General features: G+C 36.5%; 1 protein-coding gene across 3 annotated transcripts in view; it reads right to left on the bottom strand.

Moving 5' to 3' along the window:
• The window catches only part of LOC132906258 (dopamine D2-like receptor), a 96,708-nt gene that overhangs the window by 32,600 nt on the left and 52,847 nt on the right, over positions 1-11,261 (bottom strand). The window lies entirely within an intron of this gene.

The following is an 11,261-nucleotide window of genomic DNA, read 5'->3' as shown; positions in this document are numbered from 1 at the left end:
GGCACTGCGGCATAAGTTCACCTGCGATACTTTGTGATACTTGAGCCTGAACTATTTTCTCTCTCTCTACCTTTTTCGTTATCTACTTATTTATCCGTTGAGCCAAGAATTTGATGCAATTTCCTGTAACTTCCGAAAGTTATGTCGCTTGACAAAAGAAGACTCAATTACCAAATTTGATATGTGCAACATTACCGATAGAATATATTATACCGTATCTTTTGGGATGCGACTACTTATCCTAGTACCATCCTCAAAAATGTAACCTTTTGCATAGTTACGCCCGAGGATTCGTGCTATTATCGTTAGAATATTCGATCGAATTTATGGGACGAAAATCATTTTTCTTCGAGCAGTATTTTATATTTAAATGGTGAAATATTATCTGAAGTCCACCAAGTATATTTTACTATTGAACGTGCACGTACCACGTACGAATTCAACGCGTTGAAAATCCTATGAAAATGATATGGCACGCAGAAAATAATATTACCATCTTCATACAAGTAAGTATATCCACAGTTGAATATATACTTACATGTATGAAAACGATAATATCATCTTACGGGTTTCTTTTTCTACGCGATTTTCAAATTATTAAAATTGCGGATTGTTACGGACAATTGTACTTTTATTATATAGCAACTCGTAATTTGGATGTGAACGTAATGTTTTTGTGAAGCGAATGAACGCCGGATGTGAACAAAGAAATTACCGTGAATCCAGGACACATAAGTCTTTAATTAAAAATTCTCTATACACACAGCTGTATTCTTTCGTAACAACTTCTCGCTTTGCAGAATAATGAAAAGCATTTCCTTGTATAACAAACTAAATCTGAGGAAGCAATTACTTCTATTTTTGCCGTCTCAAGATACCGAAGAATTCTAACAGCTCTTTTTCAAGACGTATCTTCTTGGACGTATCGATATTCGAAGAGAGGGTTGCACAGATATCGTATATTAACTAAGGTTATCAATCGATGAAAACTGTGAATATTAAAAATCGCAGTCGATTAAAATACTTGTTGATTTTACCTGACTATTAACTAGTATATTTGCAACATTTGCACATTGTGCATATGATTTATAACTATGCGTGATATCAAACAAATTTATCATATTATCAATTTAATTAATTAAAAAGAAGACACGGTGGTCAAAGAAGTGCACGATACATCGAGTTTGAAAAACCTAAGTTCAAGTCTAATTGTCTATACTTTAAGAAGGTGTAGAAAATTAAGAGAGAAAGGTGCCGACTGAAACCTACAGAGTAATCGTATATCTATATTCTCAATGAATAGTTTTTCGAAATAAAACAGTAATACGATATAACGAGTTGGACAAATAGCATACATGAAACAAGTGCAAGTTTCGACACCAGACATGCCACGGAATTTAATAACATCGTGAAGCTTGAGTTTCCCCGTACACAGAACTGGTTAAATTCGAAAACTTTCCCTGTTATTAATTGCTACTAATATTATACCTCGATTTCCTCTTCCAACAAAATTGCGTATGCGACTATGGAAATATACAATTTTGTCTTTATTTTACGACTAACGTTCCTCAGCCTTAATTGTTTACACGAAATGCGCCGTAATACGGAGTATCCTCTACTCTCTAGTAAATGTTATAAACAAACGAGGCAGTGCAAACCGAATTGAAAGTTTTACAGTAGAGGAAGTTATAGAAGATTAAGAGACGAAGCTCTCGACCGAATCAAATGTTAATAAAAACCGACGCAGTCCGGTTCAATTTAATATTAACGGGTGTTCTCGAAGAGCTATAGGGAGGAACGCGAAATTGCCGCAGAGTATTTTACACAAAACTCGATTAGTAGGTGGAAGTTCTCTGCAGAAGCGTCTGTACCATTATTGTGAAAGCCACGGACGGGAAAGTAGGTGCAACGACGAGAGCTATCTCCGCGTTTAATTAACGTACGTTGAAGCCAGTAGCATCAACGCGAGGCTTACTTTCCTAGTCGTTCGTGCTCAACATATCGGCCCAGTTTGCTTATTTTGTCCGGCTAAATGGGACTCTATCACTGCGAATAATTCGACGTGGGTCCAGTCCGAATAATCGCAAGGAATTTCGTACTATTTTCAAACACGACGCGATTACGCGACGCTCGAACGACCATAGTTAATTTCATTTCGTTACTTCTCTACGTTACTTCGCCAAGATGACGAGCTGTTAATTAATGGATCCTAGGTGAACATTCCGATCTCTGATTTTACACCCGAGTAGAAAATTGGGTTGCATCGATTTCAGTATACCACCGTGTATGAATGAAACGAGCTTTCGTATATCTTAATTAATGGCATCGGTGTCTTTATCTTCGGTATCGCGTTTTCTTATCGATACGCACGATCTTCTAACTGGCTCATTAGCAAAAGTTAATTAAGGTTGAACGTTGTGTCCGTCAGTTGAAATTTCGCTGCTGGAACAAATCCCTGCTTCTCCATTCCTTTTTCCTTTTTCCTTTTCCCTTTTTTCATTCTTAGTCCTTTATTTTCCTTAAAAATGCATGGAAATTGTTCTGCTCTCGTCTCATCGTTCATTTTCAGTCCCTCTTCGTCTAACCGCATGATTTGAGATATCTCGGAGCTTCCGCGGAACTGATAAATTAGTTTTTCTAAAAATTCGCCCGCAATTAATTAATTATCTATGTAGCTTTTATCTATGTAGATGTGGCTCGATAGAAGCTTCAGGCAAGTGTGCATTCAGCTTAAGCGGCAATTATCATTCAGCGATTACATTACGGCGAGGTTGAAATTCCTGGATTCGACTAGATCCTTCGATATGGAATATTTCGTTCCAAATATGGATTTAATTTTGCTGTCTCTTTTTTTTTTTTATTTCATTCCAAAGGCTATAATCAACTCATCGTCGTGAATACGGTCGTCAGAACGTCCTTTAATTGCTAAATACCCGTTAATCCGTTAGCCTTCGATGGAATATTCTGTTAATTTTATCACTATGTTCGATTTCTGAATATCATCCTGGAAATAACTCGACATCCACGCGTAGGTCGAAAAATCTTTCGACTTGTCCGAACAGTTAAACGTAAGAGCGCGAAGTTTTAAAATAAGGAGTCCAGAAATATTATTAGCTACAAGTTAGTTTATAGATGTCAGATTTCCATGATATATGTCGATATTAATAAAGTGAACGTTCAAGGTACTGTACAACGTACATATTGCCAGTGATGCGAAACTGTCTTTCCTGTTTTCGATTGTTTGACGACTTTTGAGACGTTTCATCTTATCCTTCGTTCAGAGCACACAAAGTTAGACGGCAAACGCCAACACCTATTACTTACAAATACACAATTCTGGGAACTTTGAGCCTTCGTTCAGGAACCTTCGTTCTTGCCGATTCCCTTTACTCGAATTATTTCGAAGAGAAAGGAAGGGTGAACGGTGGTATTGTTCCATCGAAGCTCGTTCGATTGGAAAAGCCGAGAATCGCAGGAAATTAAAGGCAGCTTGTCGAAGACAGTAAGGAAAAATTCGATTTCGTGTCCCGAGCAACGTATACGTACAGGATGTTTCACAAACCAGAGAATAGCGGTGTTAACTCGGCGATTAGTTTAAAAGAGAAAAGCGAAAGAAGATTGTACACTAAGTAAGATACCAAAGCAAATAATACACATTGTGTCGATGTTCTGTTTCTTCCTATATCCTGTTTCATCCTATGGATGAATTTATGAAAAATATCGTGCAATCTGTGCAAACCATTTTTCTTACGTCTATGACAATTTAGGCAGCGGAAAGAATAGCTTGCTCCTGGACATCGTGAAATTAATGTTCGTTGCGTGTGGCAGTTGATATTTAAAATACGTCGAATAGAATAAATCAGAAAGAATAGGTATTGATCGCGATAATATAGCGACGCATCTTTTTCGCTAAACAGAGCGAAGAACAAGGCCACGGCTATTATCAACGCACGTGCAAACAATATATATATCGGTATAATAAGAAACCAAAATAATATAATATTATAATGCTAGAACAAAATTAATTTAAATGTAAATAAGTTCATATTTCCTCATAGCATAATGCATCATGGCAGCGTGCGAACGTCATGTAACAGAGAGAATAGATGAATAGTAGATACTTCATTATCAAAATAATTATCGAGTTCGAAATCTGGAAAATCGTTTAATTACATTTATTTTATACTCTGATAGCCATTCCCAGGAGAGCTTAATATAGGTGGTTGATAATATTGTTAATAAATTTATATTGTATAAATAATGGAATGCGCGTGTATTGATTAAGTTAATAATAAATTGATCAATGGAGTTACATCGCATAAATTTATTTTATGCAAAAATAATACAGTTACTTCATGTTGAATGTGTAGCACGCTAAAAAAAGAACATACACATAGTAAACATTAATTTCTCAATTTTTAATAGCTATAAACTATCTCCATAAGCTTGTAGGTAGTAAACGAGTATCGAGCAAGTTTCATCATTCTCCTAGTAATAGAAAATTTTCCTGTATCTTCTCACAATCTCATGCGATCAGCTTTAGATTACGTTTTACGCATCAACCGAAAGTATCTTTGCGATCGTGAATCGTGTGTCGCTCTGTATACGTATATCAGATAATTGACACAGGTGCTTGGACACGGAATTGTCCATTGAAATACCGTGTTTGTCGTAAAATGCAAATAGAATAGTAAAATTAAATCGTTTCCGAAACAGTTACGCTCTATACTGGATAACTTTTAGCAATCTAATTCGCAGTGATCCTGGCGCGTGTTACAAGAGTTGAAAGATACCAGCATGATCGATTTGATTACTCCAATAATTTACATCGAAAGTGATTAATTTATTCGGCTTCAGAATTGAAAAAAAAAGCAAAGAGTTTTAGTAAAAGTGATCCGTCTGCGCCACAATTCGGTGAAAAATTGGAGAATATTAGTAACATTATGAGATTAACTCTGATAAGAATCGGATACAAATAGATATCTCATATATGCCGAGTCGTAAAACGTGGAATATCAAGCTCTTACCGAGAAACCATTCCAAAAGCGTATTACCAGATCTCTGGGTGACGGTGCAGATTGAAGCGCACGTGCGTATATGTATATGTGACACAGTGAAATCCTGATAACCGTCTAACAGTAGTTCCGTCCGTACTAATACGTACCCATATGGAAGGCACGCAGCATAGAGTATATAGGGAGTAAGGAGGAAGCGAAACTATTCGAGACAGTCGAACGTGACATTCACCGTTTAAAGTCTACATTCTAGACGATGCGGCTGAATGAAACAGAACGATGACTATTACGAAAAGTCTCGAATTCTCTCCATCGTTACAACTACTCCACCGTACTAGGATTTTTATTATTCTTTCGACTTTTAACGCCGCATGCAAAATTTCCACAGTCGAAAGGATCTATATTGTGTCAATCAGTTCGAATAGGGGTCACGTGTCTATTTGCGATGCATCGCGACTTGTGGTTGCGATTAACCGCACGAACGTCACACCAAGCAGGTTACCCTTGCTACGTTTCATGTAGCGCTCGACGTACCGTTACGCGAGGTTAGACATAACAATAGAAGACCGCAAAAGGTTTTCAGATATATAGATACCATATAATTAACCACTCTTTATAATATCTGTAACATAATTGTTCGCTACATGTTTCATAAATGACACGATATCTAACTGCAATTTTAACGCTTTCGCTACGTCTTGGTATATATCTTTGCCGTGTCATAGATCATTGCGTTGACATAGTTAGAAAATAAAGGGCTAATTTAAATAGAGAACGATTGACATCTTTCATCCCAATAAGAGTATAGATATATCGAAACATGTACTATTGAGGTACTTTTGATACTATAGAGACACAGAACGAGTTAATATTGAATTCAGGCAAATTTAGTTGAACTTGATGCACTATCGGCATGAACCATGTATTAATATACATTAATATAACGTGACTTTGAGCAAACGCTGTGACGGATTACCAGGATTCGCTAACGTTCTCGGAATTTCGGGAAATACTGATGGTCCAGCGAACATTGACGTACGTAAGACCATTCCTAATATCATGTCGAGTCACAAACACAGGCTGTAATGCAGATTGTATCTAATTGCAACTAACTAGGTACAATGGCGTTCCCTAGAACGCCAATATTTGGCAATTCCAGTATGACTGGAAACGTAATTAACACGTTGCTATAAATAATTGTATCAAAATTTATTTTAAAGAATATCTTGTAAAATAAAAATTAAATTACAAAAGTTTAATTTACTAGACTGTTGAATAAGGAACCAACGTAACTCCTTTAAGCTACGTTTAATCATGATCGCCAGATTATTTTAACGCTGTTGAACGTTGGTAAAATACTGCAACGGTTCATCCTGTTCCACTTAGACGAACGGGTTTTAACGAATTTATCCAGTGCGATCTCGTTACTGCAAAAAAGTTGTCACTTTCGAGACGATCTACGAAATCGGATACTTCGAACTACGATTAATCTGTCGAACAAGTTTTTAATTAAAGTAAACGTTGGCGAACACTTCGTGTTTCACTTCGAAGTTGCGCATCGCGTTAAATACGTTACATTTCTTTTTCTAATTTTGTTCTAAATTCTGTTTTTTCTTTTTTATTTCTTTTTTGAAAAACCTGGTTTCGCGAGAACGAATGAAAATTAAATATCGAAATATACGTATATATTTTAGGTATGTACGTATATGAAAGTCTAAGAACCTGAAAGCTCGGTTAGCTTTGGTTCGATCGCTATTGAAGAAGATAAGCGACGATCCATCAGTACTGCCAATTTTATGCTTCTATTTCCTTTTCTCGAATTTCTCCTACGGTGGCTTCCGCGCTCACGCGCATTCAGAAAGTCGTTGCAGCTATGGTATAGGCGTTCGAGTAATCAAAGAAATGTAAAAGGGGGTGGGTAAAAGTCTTCGAACTGCTTCGAACGTTTTCGGGTTCCTCGTTGCCATTTAAAACACCATGAAGCACGTGGAAATTTATGTGTTGCCAGATTACCATCGATCACCGTGGACCTTTTCCACCGAATCCTTCAGCGTTTTTCCTTGCTCGTAAAAACCTCTACGACCGAAAATAAAAGCTACGCTGTCTGATAAAATGCTTCCCCCTTTTTTCGTTTTTTCTTCTTCACTTTAATGTTGGTTTCATTTATCCATGGAAATACCGCTCGAAACAAAACCTTTTTGCATTCTCGATTTAAGGTATGTCCCGTTTAGCGATTAATTTTTCTTTTTATCATTCGTCGCTCAGGGGAACATGCACTGTCCTTTACTCGACTTTATTTCCTGTAATTTCGAGTAATTTCGAGTACATATAAGACGTTTCGGTTTCAGCTGGAAGCTCATCGAGCTTTTTGTAATTTTTGCTAACACGAAAAGAAAAAGTCGTGATCAAGCATTTTGCCGACATTGGGCGAATATTTCGGTGCAATATTTTCTCTGTGTCAGCCAATTCCACTCAGGTTTGTGGATTTATGCGTCGGTAGATTGTCTTGGCCTGAATTCACGCGAGGAATTTATGCTTTCGTAGATAATCAATGATCGGTGTTGAAACGCGGAAGAACGCCGTCGTTGGGTGACAAGCACGAGAGAAATTTGAGACTCGTAGAATGGAATGGAAGAGGATGCGTACATTTGACTTCCCTGTAATTCCATCTCGAATTTGGGAAACAATACTTCGATATCATCACATCGTTATTAATGTAAATGTTAATGTATTATACCATAACATTAACTCCATCGGTGTAACGTGCTTGAACGAAATTATGTTCGATCGATAGTCTCGAAATCAAGATAATTAGATAAATCCACAGATAGCTGTTTTTGTTATTACTATTCATAAAGATTCGTTACGGAATTTCTGCAAAAGAAAACGCCGCAAACGGAAGAACAAACGAGACATAGCATGTTTATTTAACGAAGTGAATCGTTAATGCTAAAAACAATATAGAACGTGTGCTATGGCTATGAGAATATTTCTACTGCATCGTCAAATGCAAAATCTTTGAAAACTAGAACGACATCTACTTCCATTAATGATATATTAAAGAACTTCTTGAACAACCTGAACGCATAGAAAGTAGCATATGGTAACGAGCACTTTGAGACAACGAAACGTTATATGCAGAATTTCCAGGACCCAGTTATATCCAGATCCAGAAGCAAGAAAAGTCAATGGAAGAGTAGAAGAATTCATTTCGCTGATAATCATGAGCCGTATCTAAAAATCGTTAATTTTCCTGTACCAGAATTGGACAGCGCAATGAAAGAGAATTAACACAAAAAGAATTACAGAAGGCTATCACAAAGGCTGGGAGGCACAAACACGTTATTGTTCCACAGCAATGGAATCCGCAACAACACCAAACAAATTTCGAGGGCGAGTAAACTGAATGAATTACATTATTTTAATTGGTTTCGCTGGTTCGTCATGATACGTATTTCTCTACTAATGACACGGGCAACAATTCCCACGTTTAAAATTAATTGGAATTTTCGATTACAGAGTTTAATATCCGTGTGAACAACTTGCTAATCTTCGGATCGAATTATAAATCCATGACGGTGTTCAGATCTTCTCCCTTTTTTTTTTTGTATTTTTTTTTTTTTTTAGAAATAACAGCAATTACATCCGACGTGGGAAACGACAAAAATATTGGTGCTTTAGGTACACCATTATTCAGAATACCGATACCAAGCGAAAAAATAGAAAAGAGAGGAAACGGTGGAATGACAAAGCAGAGGAACGATGGAAAGCGCAGAATGCCGCAGCAGAGAATTGCTTATTCACAGCGACACAAAAAACGATCGTCCACAATGCAACATATATGGTAACACTATGATTTAAAGCAATACTTTATCGCTGCGAGCAACAATTGCGAATAGCTGAACGAAATGAGATATTTCTCCCCCTTTTATCATTGCTGATGGAAGAAGGTCCCTTCGACAGAAATCAGATTCATCGCTTTTAACAAATTCTTCTAATTTAATTTTTAAATAATTCGAAAGAAATACGCAATCTTTCGTTTCCTCGTACAATGTAAAATATATAAAATATAATCATTTCGGGATATAACGACTATCTTTAGCATGATGGCGAGTAACGAAGAGAAAATGTAATTCTTTAATAATTATTCACAGATCAATTTAGCTAGAAAATTGCTTCTTTTGAAGAGATAAACGATAAACAAATCATTGTTTGAAAGCTTTACAGTTTTTTATATCTCTTCTCTTTATCGTGCTATCCTTCTCGATTAAACAACCATACTATGCTTTTTCTCTTTGCGAAGAAATACGAGTTAGTAAAAGTCATGATGGGAATCATCGATGCACGCGGACCTGCTTCTTCAGCTTCAAGAGACCAGTTCGAAATAACTTTCGCAGAAAGATCGAATCAAATCGCAATCATAGAATGCGAAATTTAGTCGGTGCGAGCGAATAGAAAGGATTAAGGTTAAGACTTCGTATTCTATCCGATAAAGTAGTATTATTTTCAATTTCATCTTTCCACCGTCACTGCCGTTTCACTTAAATCGAAGGGATTTGTGCCATCGCATCGGACTCTCTTAGCCGTTATCTTTAAATCCTTTCTGCAACAATTGCGGATTATTATCTGATTTTGCACTAATTAAGTTAGTTACACTATACTTTTTACACGGTTCACGTAACAGTGAATTTAACGACGGAATGCGGAAACGACGCGTGAAATTAGCACAACTTCCGCCCTCAACGTAAGGGAAAACAGCGTTGCCCCGAATAAGATGAGTCGAGAATACTTTTAAGAGATTAGACGTTGTCGTGAGCCGCTTTGCTAGACACGCGATAAATATCAACTAACTACTCGTATCCAATTTTACACGTGGTGCTCGGCGTTAACCTCGTTCTCACAGCCGGTACGAACTAATTCTAAATGTTCTTGCAGCTTTAGAGTTCCGCAATTAGTCGTACGATATCTTCTTTAGTAAGTAAAGCTCTGTAATTCCTCTTAAATCGCGCGATTATTTGCTTTTTTTTTTAACACCCACCCTTTCAATCGATACCGATTAAGGATGTCACATTAGTATCGAAAAAGATATTGAAAGCTTAGCGAAATCGATGTATTTTATTATAGGCGTGTACTAAAAACTTTTACCACGTTGTCTATCGTAAACTGCGCAGGTGTATAAATCCTTTGGAAATCAATTTGCGATAAAGTCTGGCGAAACGATTTCAGTTTTCTAAGAAACATTATAGGATGCTGTTAAAGCTGTGCGTAATTCTTTTAAAATCCATATCATCCAGATTTACGGTAGCACATACGCAATAAATGAGCATCTACGGTGAATTATTGGCTGGCCCCTAATTCAGTTACGATATTGCGGTTATCTTAGCGGGCAATTTCCTCTATGTGTCGTAAGGTTACGTGTTCATAAAAAAGCTTCGTAGCCAGAAGAAACGCGCGTAGATATGCCGGTTAAGTGAAGTTTGAACAAAAAAGAAAGGAAAGAAAAGAAAATTAATGAAACGAAGCTTAATCTGTTTGGATTTTGGTCGTAGAAAATTTTCGATGTACAAGTATATTTTGTCGAAATAAATGACATAATATACGTCGATAGATAGACCAGGCAATTAAGAAAGAAGGAAAGAAAAAAAGTAAAACCATATACCAAAGCATAACCGTTAAGTTAATCACTGTTTCTAATTTATCAATATCGTTTTATGGAGATATTGTTTACCACTGAGAAATATTTCTGGATTACAAACTTCGAGAATTTTGAAGCTACGCTACTACTATTCCAGCAGTACGATCGTTAAATACAGTGGGTTGTTTCTTAAATTAACTTAGTTTGTGAAAACTGTACTTTGGTAGATAGCTAACTAGATGGACAGCCTCTTAAAAGCTTATACAACATTGTTTATTTTCGTATTTTCTACCGTACTACTTGTTTGTAATCTTTTATGCATCACTTTCATCAACGCGCAATACTTGTTCGTAGCTCATTGAAATTTTTGCAAATTTCTCACGAAACTTAAAGTGAATTCACAAAGTTCAAAACATTTTAAATTTTGAACATTTTCGAAGCTGTAAAACAAAAGCATCGAGTCAGAATGTTACAAGCGACTTTGCTTTAATGTTTCAAAACAATTTTAATCGAATTTTCAACACCCCGATCTTAACTTAAAGACATGCGACATAAACGTTGTTAAACACGAAGATTCTCGAAAAGATGACAACGAAAAAGATAAAAGCAAT

Source organism: Bombus pascuorum, chromosome 4 (genome assembly GCF_905332965.1).
Source record: "Bombus pascuorum chromosome 4, iyBomPasc1.1, whole genome shotgun sequence".
NCBI classification, from domain to species: Eukaryota; Metazoa; Arthropoda; class Insecta; order Hymenoptera; family Apidae; genus Bombus; species Bombus pascuorum.
This window is presented reverse-complemented; position numbering and strand designations above follow the sequence as displayed.